The following is a 20,884-nucleotide window of genomic DNA, read 5'->3' on the forward strand; positions in this document are numbered from 1 at the left end:
CCAAACAGCCGATCACCGAACGGTTTCAATTCTAAACGACCGGACCATCCAACACAGCTAGGGCATCAACCAGCTGAAACGTTAATGACTAACTCGACAACCCATCGCTTCTTGGGATCCTGAAGCGGAATTCCGCGGCCCTCGCGAAGCAAACGAAATGCGTGAGAGTCTGTCGAGATAAATTGCGGCGACGCCTGGTGAGAGTGCGTCCGTCGTGTAAATGGACACTCTGTTAGGTCCGCGACGCCGGGAATTAGGTGACTCTTTTGTGACGCCGGGAATAAAAGGTAAACCCGGCGCGTCGCAGAGCGACGAGATAATCCTCGCCGAGCGGATGAAAAACGCTTTAATCTGCGACGTGTCCGCGGAACGTTGTCGACGGCGCGGTGGCGCTCGAACATTTTTTGTAAAGCTGGCACGCGACGCTGTCGATCGCACGACACCGTTCGCACGCATGTTTCTACACGTTACGTTTCGCCATTAACCCTTTCGCTACTACGGGTCACTATAGTGGCCCTCCATAAGATGTCACTGAGGTACTACGGGCCACTATAGTGGCCTTTCGTATGATGCCACTGAGGTACTACGGGCCACTATAGTGGCCTTTCGTATGATGCCACTGAGGTACTACGGGCCACTATAGTGGCCTTTCGTATGATGCCACTGAGGTACTACGGGCCACTATAGTGGCCTTTCGTATGATGCCACTGAGGTACTACGGGCCACTATAGTGGCCTTTCGTATGATGCCACTGAGGTACTACGGGCCACTATAGTGGCCTTTCGTATGATGCCACTGAGGTACTACGGGCCACTATAGTGGCCTTTCGTATGATGCCACTGAGGTACTACGGGCCACTATAGTGGCCTTTCGTATGATGCCACTGAGGTACTACGGGCCACTATAGTGGCCTTTCGTATGATGCCACTGAGGTACTACGGGCCACTATAGTGGCCTTTCGTATGATGCCACTGAGGTACTACGGGCCACTATAGTGGCCTTTCGTATGATGCCACTGAGGTACTACGGGCCACTATAGTGGCCTTTCGTATGATGCCACTGAGGTACTACGGGCCACTATAGTGGTCTTTCGTATGATGCCACTGAGGTACTACGGGCCACTATAGTGGCCTTTCGTATGATGCCACTGAGGTACTATGGGCCACTATAGTGGCCTTTCGTATGATGCCACTGAGGTACTACGGGCCACTATAGTGGCCTTTCATAAGATGCCACTGAGGTACTATGGGCCACTATAGTGGCCTTCCATAAGATGCATTATATTGCATAATGTTATTTCCTCTCATACTGTAAATTAAAGAGCGCATGCTAAGACGTTATAAATACCCTGGAATACCCTTTATTTATTAATACCCTTTGGAGAGAAATTTTTTCGTACGAAAACATTCAAGCAACTTGGGTTCTCCGCCGCGGTACTCCCGCTGACGATCGGCGTCGCGTAGCGTGCAGTGATGTCGCGGCGCTCCGTTCAGCGGAAGTACCGCGGTGGAGAACCCGCCCGTAGCGAAAGGGTTAAAGGTCTCTGCTGTTTTTGTTCACCTTGTTTCTCCCATACCTTGCGATTCGGTGCTGTCTTTGTTTACAGTTCAAGTTTTTACGATTTTTCGTTTCGAGCAGTTAGTGCGCCGTGGGTATATTTTGTGTACAGTGTACGCAACCACCACCGTTCACGGATTCGGTCGATTTGTCACGTGATTATTTTGCATTAATTCCCTGGGAGGGCCAAGTCTCGAGCCGATACGATGGTTGAGTTCACTGATAATTATGTTTCGCGTTCTGTGGAACGCGTCGAGAGATAGTTGTTTTTCCATTGCGTTGACGCTAGAACTACCTACTATTTTTTATTTTAGAATTCCTGATATTATGAAAAAACTTCTAGGGGAAAAGGTACGTCCCTTTATTGAAGTATATGAGCCGTTTATTTTGAAAGTGGCCTAACTCCGTTTTCCAATTTTTTGCCGGTTACCATGGTTAAATGTACAGCTTCATGTTATGTATCAATGAAGCACTTCAGGTTGCTTATATTCAGAGCAAATACGATAAATTTTTCACACATAAGTTTTCAGAATTAATTAAATAACTGAGCCGTGTATTTTGAAAGTGGCCCAACTCCATTTATGCTTACATCGAGATATTTACTATTGATAATGTCGTAAAGCAGTGATGAAGGTAATTTTAACTAATTAGTATTTACAAGTTAACCTAATTTTTGGGACAATTGCGTTAGTTGAATAACCTGTACGTTTAATTAATATAAAACTTAAAATTTAATATTAGATTTTAGAAATTATTTCACCCATGAGGAAAAACAGAACAAGACCATTAATTAGTTCAGATAGTGAAGAAGAAATAGTAACTAATAATTTAAAAAAAAATCGAAAAAGAAACAGAATTATAGAACAATATTTGTCTTCAGAGGATGAAGATCCGAATAACAATGGAGAAAAAATTGATGCATCATACATCCAAAAAGTGCGAAAGATTAAACGGAATTCAGGAAAAAGATATTGCACTCAAACCGGAAATATTGTTCCTGAAAAAATTTTCGAAAACGAAGATTGTGGTTGTCGGAATGCTTGCACAAAGAATTACAATGAGGAAGAAAGAAAGAATATTTTTGAGAAGTTTTGGGGTTCGAAAATATTGTATTGACACCATTGTATAAAACTATTAGACAAATTACAACAGCAAAATTTAAGGACATAATTGACCTATTACGATACATACCACCAGAACATCATGATTTCTTCAAATCACTTTCACACGCACAAAATGTAGACGAATAGTAAATTGTTTTGTAATAAATTTATGTTTGTAATTTTCTATGTTCTGTAATTAAAAAATGTTTTAAATCGCATAAATTATGTTTCCGAAGTGTTTTCAAGATATGTAAAACAAATTCAGTATTGTTTCTTTCAATTTGAAACATCTTAAATTATGTTGAATGGACTTGGGCACCTTCAAATTTTATAATGAATCTGGCTGTTAATTTTGAAAGTGGCCCAACTCCATTCTTGATAAGAAAACGCACGTTATTTACTTAATAATTGCCACTATTTTAACAGGAACTTTAAATTTAACATCCTTAGATACGCTTAAGCAGTATGACTCATTAGTATCCTATACGTATATTTTTAAATTCATTGAAACGCAAAACTTTAAATATCTCGATTTGAAGATAAATGGAGGATTGAAGATAAATTCAAAATAAGCGGCTCATATATTACATACGAAACTGTTTGGTACTGAAATTGTCGAATGTTTGAATCGATTCATGCTCGAGAAAGCTTGATGTTCAAATCGCGTAGTCCTTGGTATTCGAACCGTTTGATAACCAAGTTGCTCAATGTTTGAGCTACTCGATTTTCGAGTTCCTTTATATTTGAATCGCTTGACCTTCGAGTTGTTTTATGTTTGAATCGCTTGATCTTCGAGTTGTTTAACGTTTGAATCGCTTAATGCTCGAGTTGCTTAAATAAATCCCATCTCGGCATTGTCATAAAATAATATACATTTGTCGCGTTTAGGGCTCTAGTGTTAACACTAGAACTACCAAACCAGTCAAAATGACTGCTTTCCGATTTTTTCTTTTATAATTCCTTATACTGTAAAAATGTTCTTGTGAGAAATTTTTATAGGAAAAAACTTCTTCATTCAAGCATATATTTTAATAAAAATCGTAGAAAGTTTAAATAAATCGAATCTTGTCGTTGTTATAAATGAATATACGGCAGTCATGTTTAGGATTCGGTAGTTCTAGCGTTAATCACGTAATACAGTAAATTATCTCCAATTGTCCCTCAGCTTGTAAACAAAAGTTAACAATTTGGGAATCGGTGATACGATTATTTGAGGAGCCCCGCGGTTCGTTTTTATAGTCGTCGATTATCAACAACTATAAAAACGAGTCGCAAGACTCGAATGATCGTATCAACTATTCTCAAATTGTTCATTTTTGTTTACTAGCTGAGGGACAATTGAAGAGAATTTACTGTACTCTCTTTGGAGTAAACGTTAGAATTCTTCAAATTGAGGAATATTAAGTACCAAAAACTGGAAAAGTATTTCCATGAATTTATCAGAAACAGCATGTCGCTTCTGGCAGAAACGGCATGGTCGAAATGATCGACTACATTGAAGTGAAGACTGTGTCTGGCTATTTCAGGTATCGACTACTGAAAAGTACCGACAGCGTTGTAAAAATTATTATCATCCACAAGAAGCACAATGAAATATTCTTACAGATCTTGCATTGCGACAATGAATAAGAGAACATATTCGGTTAAAACAATATTATTATTTCTTGCAGATAGAGTCAGAAGTGACAATTTACAGAGCGCCTGACATAATTAGATTTTTATCAAGATTCATTCTCTTAAAAACGGGTGTTATTATTTCTTACAGAAGTTCTCCTAATTTGTGATATCCCTCTAACGAATTATCCTGTCAAAGAAGCCTGATTATTTTAATTGGAAAAATAATAATTTGCGGTGTGCTTAAAATTATTAGAACCTCCCCAAGTTCGATCCTCTTAAACGGATGTTAATATTTCTTACAATAGCATGTCTAGTGCCCAGAAAAATTTTTCTCAAGATCAAATGAAGATCTGATGAGGACATTGCTATAATTTCTGAACTGAAGCATGCTGCGATTTTGATGAAAATTACGAAAATAACAGATCGCTGGGAACATTACTATAATTTCTAACAAAGTAGCGAAAATAACAGCTTGCCAAGAAGCAGTCCTGTAATCTCCTAAACGAAGTACCGGGAATATAACAGCTTGCTGAAAGTATTAGTATAATTTCTTAAAGAAAACATCTCAAACAAAGTATACAGAATGTTACATAATTATGTTAACACCCAGAAAGGAGTGATTCCTGAGCTCATTTGAAGTGACTTTTTCCTCAGCGAAAATGCAATCCGCGGCTTTGTTTACGAGTTATTAACGAAAAACAGTGACCAATGAGAGACGAGCTCGCCTACCGCTAGGCGGCCGAGCCAATCAGCGGAACTGGACTTCGACCGCTCGTTGACTCGGTCGCCTAGCGTCAGCTAAGCTCGCCTCTCATTGGTCGCTGTTATTCGTTAATAACTCGTAAGCAAAGCCGCGGATTGCATTTTCGCTAAGGAAAAAGTTACTTCAAATGATCACAGGTACCCATTTCCAGCTGGTAACATAATTTATGGAACACCCAGTCTAAAATAAGAACTCGAAAGAATTAGCTCGAACAAAGTGTCAAAAATAATAAATCGCACAGCTCGTGGACTAATCGTGGATCCTCCCTAGGCAGCGCGAAACATAATTATCCGTCGATTAAAAGAGAGTATCGGAAAAGACAAAAAAGAAAGATGTCTATGTACCTTGGAGATAAGTTAGAGCGAGCCCGAGGCTTAGTCTTTCCGGATTCGAACCGGAGCCCCGGTCCGCAGGGGTGGCTTTCGATCCTCGAGATCTCCGCCCGGCCTGGGACACGGTTTAATAAGATCGCAGCGGGACTTCTTCGAATGCTATCCCATGATTCCCGTTCCCGTTCCCGTTCAAGGAACGTTCGATCGCAAACATTTCGCGATATTCGAGGAACTCGACCTGCATCCGGACGCATTATTCCCGGGTCGAGCTCGTCGAAGACGCGCGGAACAGGGATCGCTTAATTAATTCCGATCAATCCATCCATTTGTTCGATGGCCTACGCGTTCCCGATGGCCGAACATATTATTTCTAGGGAATGTGAAAGGGAGACAGAGAACGCGGTGAGCAGAAACTTGCTGGGGCGAGAACAAATTTTCAAAGGATAACAATAAATTTCAAGGACCCATGCACGCGATGTAAGATTTCTGGGCGATACACGTCTCTCGGTTGCTTTCGGCGAACCGGATGTCCGATCCTCCGGATTCGAATTTGAACGATTTCTCCGGAGCGCGCTGCAAACTTTTATGCGCTTCTGATGCATTAGACAGGTCCGATAAAGTGTGCCATTCTTGAGAAATTTAGTAAAGTGTATAATTAGTGGACTGCGGTTTTTATGCATTTATGACGAAAATGGGTAGATCAAATGCAAAATAGCGAAATCATTTAAACAATTCGAAGATATTATTGCATTGCTGTAAACTCGCTAATATTATTAAGAAAAGGAGTAAATGTTTGTGTAGTTTCTATATCTTGCAATTAATGAAAACTATTTTTATTTTGCATAAAGATTCGCAGTCCGATAATTATATATAATATAATATAATATATTATAGTATAATACAGGGTGTTCTACAATTATTTTAACAGCCGAAAATGAGGGGTAGCTGAGGTCATTTGAAGTAACTTCTTCCTTTGCGAAAATGCGATCTACGGCTTTGTTTACGAGTTATTAACGGAAAACACTGACCAATGAGAGGTGACGGCGCGAAGTTCGAGAGCCCGCAGCACGAGGCTTTGACAGATAATTGGGACGGACTCGAGCCGCGTTCGAAGTATTGAACAAATCACGAAGCGAGAACATTCCGGACTTTTTTTTAATACGTAACAGTGATATTTTTAAGAAAAACGCTGTTCACCTTTGCTTTAGAACGCCTGAAGAATATTTACTAATTTTTCGGATCCAAAATAGTAAGTAATTTAACCGTGACGGCCGTTTTAATTTTCTGGTGTGCATGACACCTTGTGTGTCACATATGAAATTTTTAAGCAAGGTGTACAATGAATGATATTTTAATTTAAATAATTCCGTGTCCGAACACAGTTCAACGGATGATTCGCAAAGCTAATTTAATAAATAATAATCGTGTTAAAGGACGTGAGGGATATGTTTGTTAGAGAAATATGAAGAATATTATCAATAACCTTGATATGACCTTGGCATGACCTTGACATAACCTTGATATGACCTTGACATAACCTTGATGTGATCTTGATATGACCTTGACATAACCTTGACATATCAAGGTCATATCGAGGCCATATCAAGGTCATGTCAAGGTTATGTCAAGGTCGACATATGAAAATTTTAAGCAAAGTGTACAGTGAAGATTAGCGAAGTACGTAAATGATATTTTAATTTAAATAATTCCGTGTCCGAACACAGTTCATCGAATGATTCGCAAAGCTAATTTAACAAATAATAATCGTGTATGTTTGTTAGAGAAATATGAAGAATATTATCAATAACCTTGATATGACCTTGGCATAACCTTGACATATCAAGGTCATATGATACGACCTTGATATGACCTTGACATGACCTTGACATGACCTTGACATAACCTTGGCATAACCTTGACATATCAAGGTTATGTCAAGATTATGTCAAGGTTATGTCAAGGTTATATCAAGGTTATGACAAGGTCAAGGCGAATCATTCGTTGAACTGTGTTCGGACACGGAATCATTTAAATTAAAATATCATTCACTGTACACCTTGCTTAAAAATTTCATATGTTACACACAAGGTGTCATGCACACTAGAAAATTAAAACGGCCGTCACGGTTAAATTACCTACTATTTCGGGTCCGAAAAATTAGTTAACATTCTTCAGACGTTCTAAAGTAAAGCTGATCAGCGTTTTTCTTAAAAATATCACTGTTACGTAGTAAAAAGAAATCCGGAAAGTTCTCGCCTCGTGATTTGTTCAATACTTCGAACGCGGCTCGAGTCCGTCCCGACCATCTGTCAAAGCCTCGTGCTGCGGACTCTCGAACTTCGCGCTGTCACCTCTCATTGGTCAGTGTTTTCCCTTAATAACTCGTAAACGAAGCCGCAGATTGCATTTTCGGAAAGGAAAAAGTTACTTCAAATGATCTCAGCTACCCCTCACACACATTTTTGGCTGTTAAAATTATGTTATATTGTAATAATAATATTATATTGTATTATATATACTATAATTGTATATTATATATATTATATATTATTTATGACTCAGTGAGAAGGTGTCTGATGCATAGGGATATATTATTGTGTAATTTTCGTGTTCGTAAATTGTTTTCGAAGCGCATTCTGTCCTGCATAAAAATTCGCAGTGCACCTGTAAGGGAGAAACCCATGAGTTTTGACCTATTTGTCTCTCGGAAAATTTGTTTTTTCACTTGTTTAGGTCAATTATTTCTCGAACGCGTTCTCCGCCATGGCTTCAAAAACAATGATAAGGCTTCATAAACAATGCTAATGAAGTAATTTAGAAAGGTACAAATTGCTAAAGAACAATTACTCATAATGGATATTTATTTATAACTTTATGTTTCATTTATTTTCATTGTTAATTCTGAAAGAACCGAGATTCAGTCTTGAACCTTGAACTAAATAATTACAAAATGTTTAAATATGCGTCGCGCGTACCAAGATAACTTTTCACTCGAAAGAACAATATGCTTTGGAACTTTTCACTGTAAAATCGTCGGTCTCCTTATTGTAAGAAATGACGAGGGAAAATCCATATTTACGAAACTTCGGGCAATATATTATCGAAAGAGAAAAGAGGAGACAGGGGGGTGGGTAAGATGGCGGCGAACGCGATCGAAAGCAATAAATCTCAGTCAGATTACACTTACGTGTCCGCTGAAAGAGACTGTCGCCGGGATTTCTCCCGCAAACTCTGAACTTTAAACGTAGTCGCCATTGGAACAAGAAACTTCCACGTTCTGTTCAAGGACGTTAAATAAATCGAGGCGGCACGATGCTCAATCGTGTGCAATCGCACGTTCGACCGTTGTAAGGCGGTGGGGGTGGGGTCGATTTCGACCCGGCTTGTCAGACACCTTCATCCAACATCTTGATTTTCGATTTACTCAAACCAAGTATCATGCTGATTCAGTTTGATGCATATTTGCGAATGCACAGAGTGTCCCAATTATGTTGGAAGCAACGTGACAGCGCCGAACATTAATTGCAGAATATTCATTACTTTCGTTAAAATGATATTTTAAACTGTAAATAGTCCACCTAATTTTCAAACCAATTGAAATCGCATTTATTGTGTGTGGTTTAATTACTTGATCAATTAAATTCAACACAGGCTAAATTATTCAGATCATTTTAAATTATTCAGAAAATTGATAAAAATTGGCATTCTTAAGCAATCGATGGTGACCTAATTATTATATTTTTTAAAATGAAAGCGTGTTTTCAGTTCAAGGTCATATCAAGATCACGGTATGCTGAGTCAGTGAATTGTCTACAATTGTCTACACGGTGCTGTATAAAAAAGTAAATGCGTGTTTGGCTTTCCGTCAAAGTAACATTTTATTTAAAATTCTGATTTCTTTTTCTACGAAAATTTGCTAAACAATATCTGTTTTGCCACCGTTCGAAACGGTATCGACCATTTTAAATGGAGAAAACAATCGGACTACCCGGTGTGCATCGAGAAATTGTTGAAAATCGCCGCGAGAGAGTTAATTGACAAGCTGTGCCGCCGATATTCTAACTTGACTCTGTCAGAACCACCGTGAACGAATGACACGTATTTTCTATATGTACAAAAGTGTATATTACATACTTGATTCGTATACTTGCTTGTACATATTTGTGAGGCCCCCGCGGGGCGACAGTTCCCCCGGGGCCCAAAAAAAAAAATAAAAAATAAACAGAGATATTTAGCTACGAAGAATCGGGGGAGGGGGGACGATTTAAATAGAAACAAACAAAAAAAGTTACCATTAAAACGCTCCATATTTCTGTACTCGAGAACATTTATTATTAATAAACGATAGTCGGCCGGGCATCGAGTGTAAAATTATGCATTGAGTATAGGCACGTGCTCAATTAAAACCTAGCGTGTAATTAATTAATAAACTTTGTTGAATATATATATGTATACATACATAGAGCTTTAAGTACAGGGAGGGTTGCAGCGGACTCAATTTTAAAAATATTCCTACATTACCGTTATCCCGTGCAGACGTCGCGTTGGCAAATCTTTCCTTCACGCGTGTCGATTCTGTATTAGCGGTAACTGTCGATGGGAGGCGATTTTCTTAGCCAAGAAAAATCTCGGAGACGAAACGGAATCGGCGACGTCCGTAAAATACCAGGGATTCGGATTTTCTGGACAACGGAAACAAATATTTCGATTAATTGCGATTCTCTAAATGTCTTCGAAATAAAATCGAAATGAGCAGCAAAGGTTGGTTCTACATTTTCATGTTACAAATATTGTTATATATCTTTCAAGTACATATTCTAATAAAAACAAGATCGTGCAAAATATCTGTCCCATTATTTTTGTAAGACAATATTAACGATTACTTTCAACGTCCAATAATTTTTAAATATCGATGAAAACGATCTACGGTCTACTGGTAACTCAGTATCAAGTACAAAATCGATCAAATTCAATTTCAGTTTCCCTCCTACAAATCGAGGACTGAAATTACATATCAACATAAACGTATTGATAGAAATGTTCTCAGCTGTTTTATATGCTTGCCCATGCATAAACGCTTCAGAGAATGGTCTAATTACGCGAAAACCACTAACTAAAATTCAACAAGCCGTCTTGTATTATAACTAAATTTCTAAAACAGGGGTGTCAATCTCGAAAGCTAACTTGGGCCAAATAAACAATGCTTAACTTTAGGTCCGATATGGACCTACGGACTAGAACTCTGGGGAAATGCCAGCAAAACCAACATAGCCATCATCCAAAGAACACAATCCAAGGCACTTCGCACAATTATTAACGCCCCTTGGTACGTTAGCAATGAAACAATACATAATGATCTCGGTATTCCCTTCGTCATTGACACCATCCATGAAAGAAGTAGGAAGCACTTCACTAAATTAAGCGAACACACAAATCCACTAATTATGCCACTCATACAACAACAATACAGCAGGAGACTAAAAAGAAGATGGCCAATCGACCTTAAATGAGGTTCAGGAGGACTTTTCATTGGGAAAGCCCTCATCATGCTATTAACGGACTACACACCAAGTCCCCAGCGATCACATCGGCCCATAGAATTTGTATTCTGATTGCTGATTTCTAATAATAAAAAAAAAAAAAGAAAAGAAAAAAAAAACTTTAGGTGGGCCGCAAAAAAAAATCAATGTTCATAGAAACAAATATTTTTATTTCGACTAGTACATTGTAATAAACACACATATAAAGTTAAATTATTGTTTACGTCCTGATACTTGACATCAAAAATGTTCATCTCGGGCCGCGAGTTTGACACCCCCGTTCTAAAATCTCGAATTACGACTTTCGCACGACGAGACAGTGTTCATTCAATTAAACGATCGCGATATTCTCGATACACGGTTTTCCGCGCAAGCAAAAGACAGACTTTTCGTAGAACCGAACGGAGCAGGTTCCTAAAGTTCCGCGAAAAACGCGGCGGATCTAATAAAACGAAACTCGAACTGTCCATGCAGCGTTTTAATTCCACAAGGCTGGTTCCGACGGAAATGTGATTAGACAGCAAGTAAACGACTGTCCGAATAGTGATCGCACAATTATCGTGCGGCAAATGGGAGACCCGTTGTTTCGTCGCCAGCCATTGTTATTCGATGGGCGACGCGCTCGTCGAAAATACAGCGCGCAACAGTAATTATTTCGCGTTATTTACATTTATTTCCCGTCCACTCCCGCGAGCTCTAATTGCGCGAAAGGGCGCTGGCATGGTCGGTTCTAGCCAGCCGAATTAAAACGTCCAATTACTATGGAACCGGGGCAGAAGCAAGGTCGCTGCAGCTTTTTCAAATTTTTCCCGAACGGAAGAAAATCGCCTCCTCGGCTCTGTGAAACGAACAACGAATTTCCTCTCGAGGAGCCGGCAGATCTCGCAGCCGGACCCCTGTGTAGAACAATTAAATTCTTCATTATTCTCGTAGCGGGAAATTCGAATTGCTCGGCGAATGGGGCGGAACACGTGTTTCGGAAGCGGAGGAAATATCGTGGGCAGCAAAACCACGGTGCAGAATTCGCTTAGTCTATGCTCTGACATCTTTAGAATAGTATCTAGCAGTTTTCTGTAAAGTTTCAAAACCATAGCTGAGACGGTAGTCGAGAAACGGGAGAGATTTACTGCTTCGGGAAATGTCTCGCCGACCGAAAATACGATCGATCTTTCAACTCGCATAACGTCGCGAAAAGATATCGTACGATGCTGTACGTTAGCTCGTTTCGAAGGGCGAAAGATGTACTTCGAAACCCTCGAAGCAAATGTTCTGGAGAAATTGTAATATTCGCTCTGTGAGTAAATATTGGAACAGTAGTCCAGCCAGACACGCGTTCTTCTGTTTTAGGAAACGTCTCACCGACCGAAAATACGATCGATCTTTGAGCTCGCATAACGTCGCGAAAAAAATCGTACGATGCTGTACGTTAGCTCGTTTTGAGGGGCGAAGCCTCCACTTTGACACCATCGTAGCGAAATTTCCGGTGAACTTCTGGTATTCGCTGTAAAAAATGTACGAAGGATCCTGGAAAACGTCAGCTTTTTTCACGTTTTAAAGAGTACGTGGGGCGAAATTGCACACAGACCCGATTAGAAAAAAGCCCGGAGCCACCACTAATCCGGGGTAGTATCGTTTCACCAATCCGGACCTTATTGTGCTTGTCGCGCAGTTTGTTTGCCGGCAGATTCCGGCGTCGAGCAATTAGCGAGCGACCGCCGCGATTAAACTCGCGATGTATACAATTTCCAGCGTTCTCCAGGTTTTGACGCGGGACGGGGGAAAAAACGCGTTTTTCCGTTCCCGCGGCTCGCAAAGACTTTTCACACTCGCGCACGTCGAGCACTCTTCCGCTCGGTTCGCAGCGATTTGAATTCGTTCAAGCCCGCGTAAAAAGAAGCAAGAAAACGAGGCCGTAGCCGACCGCCGGCAGCCGTTTCCCCAGTGATATCGTGTCCGGGAGGCTCGTTAACGAGTCGAACAATCGCGGACTGTCTTCGGCGAACGGCTCCGCGAAGATTCACCCTCGATTGTCAACGTGGCTGACGCCGAATCCCGAATTCGGCGCGCGATCGTCGAATACCGAGCGAACCTGGAGTAAACTCACTTTTCTGAACGCATATTCTTCTGACATTTTTACCGATTCGTACTTTCGCCATAAGCGCATAAAATCCGTAGTCCAATAAAAACGATTATTCGAGTTATTAGATTTCTCGCTTCGCAGAATTTCTACGCATTGACACGAATGCGTCGCTGTTACTTCCGTTGTTGCGAACTTTTTATTGGCAATTTGTTCGCCGACATAAAATTCGTGGTGATGTTAGGCGAATTTTATTTCGTAGAATGTAATCAAAGCAGAAACATGGCGTCAAATTGAGGTTACGAGAAAAATGTATGTGAAAGAATATCTCTGAAAGGGTTGCAGTTAGTTTATCTCTTTGAGAGAGAGAGAGAGAGAGAGAGAGAAAATATTTGCGCGTGCAGCTAAAGGGGTGCTCTTTAACCCTAGAAAGATAACCATATGACAACGTACGTAAAAGATAACCATACGCTTCAGAGGCGCATGCTTTTCTAAGGCGTCAATTTTATACTAACAATGGATATTTATTTAAGTTAATCTAGTCATTTTAAAGGTTTGGCATTATTGTAAAAATAAAATGCATTTATATTATATTTTTATATATTTTAAGTAATTTTAAACTTAAATCACTAGACCTCTATGAAAAATTAACAAAAATCAACAGCCTTCGCAGGCGCCTCTGCGACGTAGGTTATCTTTCTCGGGTTAAAGAAATTTGGGTCAGTTTGTAGTTGACACATGTATCGCCATTCGAACATCGTGAAACAAAGTATACTAACTTTAGGAATGATGTACTCGTTTCAGGGCAGGCTCTTTGCTTCATCCTCGAAACGTGCGGAAAATTCGAAAATACAAGAAAATACGAAAGCTTCGAATGATTTGGAAACACTCGAACAGGATTTCCAGTGACTCTGATGTTTCCGAAAGGATCTTGAAATTTTATTCTCATTAAAAATCTCAGAAGAATAATTGATCTGGTCTCGATCGATTGTTGTTTTACACGTTCGAGAATCCACGACGAAGATTGCATAGATTTTGAAAGAAAAACGTGGGTTTGTTGCAGGTTTATGCGGTTTCGTACACCGTCGTGCACCGTCTCCGGAAGCATAAAACGCAACTCGCACGATTTCTCACGATCGACAGAAGAATAGGCTTCGTTGCAAATCGATCTGGACGCCTGTTTCCCTCGTTATCTTTACAGATTTCGTTTCGGTAGGGATTTTTCTCCATAGAATGCGGACAAATGAAGGAGAGCACACAGCTATCGATCGAACGTTCGATCAGCACAGAATGTTTTACGGCGAGATTTTACAGACAAGATTCCCTTTACACGTTCGTCCCCATTCAATGGAAATTGATCGTAGCAGTCCTTTTAATACGATGAACGCCGTCGAAACTTTTTAATTAGCGGGTTCAAAGTTTCGAAGTCTTTCTCAAACGACGAGCACTCATCCCAATTTACGCGACACCGAGACCGGCAATTTGTTGCCTTTCAACCAACGATTTCGCGCTGGAACTTCTCCGATCGATCGATTCTTTTCGATCTCGAAAATTCACGAGCCAAGGACCAAAAGTTCGCGGAATTTATAAACCAGCCTTATGCGTGTGTGTGTACCCTTTGTTCTGTTTCACGCTTCAATGAGAACTGGTGATTTGTTTCTGTTGCAAACAACGCAATCGGTGTTTTAAGTGTACCCATCACATGGTTCAGCCACCGCCCCGATGGAAAATATATATTTTGAAAAATTATATTGCTCGTTTTAATTCTCAGAGACAGAAATTTAGTCGCTTGATCGTTACGTTACACGTTGTTGAAAACTTGAAGCGCTATTAATGCTGCAACTCGTCTCTTACTTTTAACCCTAGAAAGATAACCATATGACAACGTACGTAAAAGATAACCATACGCTTCAGAGGCGCATGCTTTTCTAAGGCGTCAATTTTATACTAACAATGGATATTTATTTAAGTTAATCTAGTCATTTTAAAGGTTTGGCATTATTGTAAAAATAAAATGCATTTATATTATATTTTTTTATATTTTAAGTAATTTTAAACTTAAATCACTAGACCTCTATGAAAAATTAACAAACATCAACAGTCTTCGCAGGCGCCTCTGCGACGTAGGTTATCTTTCTCGGGTTAATAAAGTCGATACGACAGTGTAAATATTTGAACATTTGAGCATTTGAACATCTGATCATTTGATCGTTTCATCGTTTGTTTATTCGAACACATGATCATTTCGCCATTTAACCATTTAACCGTTTGGCAATTTCCTTAATTTGAACGTATGATCATTTGGCCATTTTTTAGTTTGAACACATGACCATTTGACCACTTTTTAATTTGAACGTATGATCATTTGGCCATTTTTTGATTTGAAAACATAACCATTTGGCCATTTTCTAATTTGAACGTCCCTTTTTTTTTTAATTTGTACATACGACCATTCGTTCGTTTTTTAATTTGAACATATGATCACTTGACCATTTTTTAATTCGAACATATGACCATTTGGCCATGTTTTAATTTGAACGTATAATCACTTGGCCATCTTTCGATTTGAATATATGATCATTTGGCAATTGAATCATTCAAACGTTCCATCATCTGAAACTTCGATCATTTCATAATTCCATAAATTATTTGTCCCAATCGAATAAACTGGAATTATTTCGTGAACTTTTCGTCAGCAGCTCGTATTTGTCTCGATCGTGCGCGACGATCCGGTTGTTCGGCGATTAATTCATTAGCCGGAAGAACTCACCCGGAATCGTCATTGTGCAAGTCGTTCCGAGGTTCTTGAATCGCGTGCTGTTCATTCGTGGCTATCTGCTCGTCGTACAGGGTATTAATTAATCATTCGCGACGAAGGCGTGTCCGAATCCAGTTCGAGCTTAAAGTCCAACCACATGTTACGCCGCGACAATAGTCATTTGACATTTTTGTCCTTTCGCTTACCATTTCTCGATACCGAGCATCCGTTGGGACGAAAACTTTGCGAGCATGTTAGAATCGTACAGGAAATTCGTGTCATTTTATCGATACAAATTCTTATGAAATTTGGTACGCCCGATCGGTGAAATTCTCAGTATTACTCTTTATCATACTCGACCAGGATACGAGAGGAAAGTAACAATTGGCTGACGAATTGTGAGGAGAAATTGGAATTCGACTTCGCATAAACGACACAAATTTTCTGCTAAACACAATAGGTGATATAACGCATTTTTCGGTCTTTCAGAATTCTTAACGATGTACGGGGAACCTAATAACATTAAATAATCGAAACACGCTGTCCCTTTCTATCGGAGAACGATACACCAACGCGTCCAGCATAAATCAGCTGGCCGAATTAATGACTAAAAGTCGCCCGTAACGAGCCGCAGAAGCGACAAGAAACAACGCTGTTCAAAAACAGAGTGAAAAAATGGTATGGCTTTTTTTGTGAATCACCCGACGAAATTAATGACCAAACCGTAACGAGCCGCGAGAAACAAAACGAGATATCCGTGTTAACGAGAAAGAAGCTGATTTTTTCCGACGGTTCTGGTGAATCGCCTGACCAATTAATGCGGTAGAAAACGCGACAGTTATCGGCGAGAAAAAATGATTGGATTTCCAACGGTTCTTGCACAGGTTCCTTGGATATCAGTGATATATCCGGGACGTCCTGCGGGATGTCCGGACGCCTTGTTGAAACGACGAATACACGTTAACAAATTGACGAGGGTTCCCGCGGTTACGCGAGATCCAGGTGGATGGTCGCGTCCCGCATCGATTACGTATTTATAAAGGGCCGTCGATTCAACGGATGCTCGTGGTAAATTTAAATTGTAAATAGACGCATTGCAGATTTAAAGTAAAGCCAACGATAAGGGAGTAAGGTAAAACGTATACAGAGCGAACCGACGCGGCGGCGGCTTGCTTATGACAACGGACGTCGACGGACAATCCACGCGAAACCAGAAACGACGGCCGATTTATTTTTTTATTTTGAAAGTACACAGATCCGACGATCGCGTGGATACGTTACGGCTCGTTTCGAGCTAGCAGCTTCGATGATTGCTAATCGACGCGATACCAGCCCCGAAAATCATGCGCTCCTCTATTATTAGACCGTGGATCCGCGATACACATTTATGGTAGCACTAAGTTCACGGAACGCGTCAAATTATCGTTTATTAACACGTTCCGTGCCACGTGTACCATCGATGGTACACGCTTGCATGTTTACTTACTTAGTGAACTGAACAAATTGTTTACAAGAAATTTAGAACCGAAGAATCAATTTCCACCGCAAGAATGGGCGTTGATAAGTTTTTGTTACGTTGTTATGTGTACGAGAATTAATAATTGCACGTAATACATCAAGTTTTAGTCAAATATCAAAGTGTGAAGATTCGAGTAAAAAAGCTCGGCACGGAACGTGTTAAGTTCTTTAATTTACGGTTACCGAAGTTTCAACGACACATATAATATTGTATATGTATATGTGTATGTATATGTACAGTGAAACACCGAAATCTGGAGAATGTCGACTTTCACCGGTGAATGTCAACATTCGCATAGTCGCTTGGTGTATGTCCGAAATATTTGCTAAATACCCTTATTTCTGACTTACACCGGTAAATGTTGACATTCACCATGCACTAATGGTGAATGTTGAACATGTTGGAGATTTATATTTTCTTCTCCGTAATTCAGTCGCTATAAAACGCCACAAGGGTGACGTAACTTTTTCGCCTCTCTTTCTGAAAGGAATGACCAAGAATTTAAAATACACGGTACATTCTACATGAGAAAAGAAAATAATAGTAATAAAAAATTACTTACTTTTGTGATTCAAATCTTATTTATTGCAACAACTTAAACTATTATGACACTTTGAATTGCACAAGAGTCCCTTGCTTTTACAACTGCATTTATTTGTGGAACACTTCCTTTTGCAATGACAGGTTTTGGACCTCCACCAGAGCATATCTGTGATTGTCGACACACACACCGGAGAGGGTCCGAATGTACAACAATGTAATGAAATATTCGATCTTTCACCGACGTATTTGGTATCTGTTGACATTCACCGGTGAAAGTCGACATTCTCCATTTTCGGTCATTCACAGTAACACATATACATATATGTATAAATATATATATAATTTATGGTCTCGTTGCATATACAGGATAGACCACGGAAAGTGATCAGCTTAATTTATCCTGTGGTTCGATTCGAATTTCTTTGAGCTAAAATAACATGGTTTAACGAGAGCTTTAAAATGATCGTGCCAAATTTTTGGTCAGCCCCTTTTGTCCGGAGTTATTAACCCTAGAAAGATAACCATATGACAACGTACGTAAAAGATAACCATACGCTTCAGAGGCGCATGCTTTTCTAAGGCGTCAATTTTATACTAACAATGGATATTTATTTAAGTTAATCTAGTCATTTTAAAGGTTTGGCATTATTGTAAAAATAAAATGCATTTATATTATATTTTTTTATATTTTAAGTAATTTTAAACTTAAATCACTAGACCTCTATGAAAAATTAACAAAAATCAACAGTCTTCGCAGGCGCCTCTGCGACGTAGGTTATCTTTCTCGGGTTAAGGTCACCTTCAATTTTTTTATAGATTAACCTAGAACTTTCTTGTACCCATCTTTTAGGGGATACTGAGACAGCATGTAATTTTTTTCCGAATCTAAAAAGAAATTGTACGTCACCTATAAAAAAAGAAACCTCGATAACTCCGAAAAAAAGAGTTGACAAATCATCTTAGAGCTCTCCTAAACCTTGTCATCTTAGCTGAAAAAGTCTCCGATCGAATCACAGAATAAATTAAGCTGATCACGTTCCGTGGTTCGCCCTGTATATAGTGATGAAAATGTGGATAAACGGCATGCTTGTGGTTTTTATGAAGCAATATAATGCGGCTGCTTTTTTCGATGCTCCGTGAACCTAGCGTTAACAACGGAATTTCACGACAAGATTTTCATTTGGTGAAAATGGTCGCATGGCGACCAAGGAAATTGCGGAAATTGTTTTCCGAGCTGCAATAGAAACAATCATAAAATTAAAACGCAGTCTTGTTAATTTCACAGCTCAGTTTTAACTGCGAATTTAATGCCGCACTTGATTTAGCTGTTCGACCCTGAAATGGCGACGATGTTCCACCAGTCGCATCCTATTGTCACAGAGACCAAAAAAAAATTCAAACGAGTGCCGTTTATTTTAACGCTGTTTTGGCATTGATGCGACAAGATTTCCGTTTCCTCAGCTGGCTCCAAATTCTTTATTGATATTCTAACGACGCATTTGCGTTATGTATTTAGATGCAAAACGATGCTGCACCGATGCAGTCGAACAGCATCACGCGCCACAACTTTTTCAATTTCAGTTCTATTAATCTCTTGCCTTCTCGGACATTTCATGGGTGTCGGATGTCAGAGTTGACTGTCAACTCTCCACCGTTTCGCATTGACTTCGAATCGGTACAGCGGAGCCTCGATCATCCGAACCTCCGACAACCGAATTCTGAATTATCCGTATGCATATTTCACATGTAAATAAATCGATCTAAGGCGATCCACACACGCGGCGCTATTTATTGTTTCAATCGATGAATACTTATTTTAGCACTGTTCTATTGTCCGAACACCCGTGTTCCCTCAATCAGTTCGGATAACCGAGGTTCCGCCGTAATTTATTTCAATCTGAACGCTCGGAACGAAATTGCAGAGAGCCAGATAAATCACCGTTCTATTATCCGAACACCCATGGTCCCCCAGAGTGAAACTGCAAGACGAGAGACTAGATAAATTGCTGCTCCATTATCCGAACATCCACGGTTGCTCGCAATTAAATTGCAAGGCAGGGGACTAGATAAATCACTATTATCCGAATAATGTGTTTCCGTCATCAATTCGGATAACCGAAACGTGGTAGACCTTGGACCCGGAAGCTCGTCGAACGAAATTGCAGGGAGCTGAACAAATGGCTTTGGTTTCGCGGAATTTTTGACATTGGCAGTCGCAGCGCATAAATCTCGGAGCGCATGATTTCGGGGCGTCGCGTGTTTTATGGAAGGACGATTGCAAGGCCAAACCGGTTGTTATTTTCGAATGGGCGTCGCGAGTCTGACACAGATTTCGCGACGCGGACGGTAAACAAAGGCGAGATGCAAAGAAATGTAATTTCTCGGAGTTCGGTCGGGAAGCTTGGCGCCGTCTCGGCGTCCTTGAGCGGGCTCGTCGAAGCATGCGCCGATACGGAAGGATGGTTCTCATCCCTATTTTACCCCCGTTAAACGGCAGGGTACCGTCGTCCAGCTGGCGAGCAGCCGAGATGGCCCATCCTTGGAAAACTTTTGCCTCTTTGACTCTCCGTCGAGAAGAACACTGTATATTTAACCGACATTAATCGACCAATTTCTCTAAGCTTATACTTCGATCTAACGTTTACATGTCAACGGAAAAAGAAACACTTTATTCGTCTATTTGAATGTAAATATTTAGATGATAGATTTAATATTGCTACCGAGAAGAGAAGCGTAACTACCTTTGATTGCGATTACTCACGTCGTTTTATTATCGAGGGGCCTTTCATGTACGAGTAATCATTCTGTAACGACTACAGATATTGTAATTAATTTATTCTATTGATATATATATATATATTAAATAAAAAAAATATATTAAAATAATAATAATGTATTAAAGATATTTCAAATCGTACCACCGGCTGTTCCTTTATTCTATCCTTCATTGCGTGCGTTCAGCTCCGATTCCGATCCATCCATACTGTCTTAACGAACTTTCAACGTTCCCTTCTGTTTTGTTGCAAACGGTCCCCGCGTGAAGCGGATTCTGCCGACTCTACCGAGTACAACGAT

The 20,884-nt window shown here is 39.9% G+C and overlaps 1 long non-coding RNA gene across 1 annotated transcript; it reads left to right on the forward strand.

The window, feature by feature from the left end:
- The first annotated feature begins 1,117 nt into the window (after positions 1–1,117).
- LOC143260022 (uncharacterized) lies at positions 1,118–20,726 on the forward strand. The gene is made up of 2 exons (XR_013034128.1): positions 1,118–7,216; positions 7,323–20,726. It is a non-coding gene; the product is annotated as an uncharacterized LOC143260022 (long non-coding RNA).
- Positions 20,727–20,884: the final 158 nt, after the last annotated feature.

The sequence above is a fragment of the Megalopta genalis genome, chromosome 9, assembly GCF_051020955.1.
Source record: "Megalopta genalis isolate 19385.01 chromosome 9, iyMegGena1_principal, whole genome shotgun sequence".
NCBI classification, from domain to species: Eukaryota; Metazoa; Arthropoda; class Insecta; order Hymenoptera; family Halictidae; genus Megalopta; species Megalopta genalis.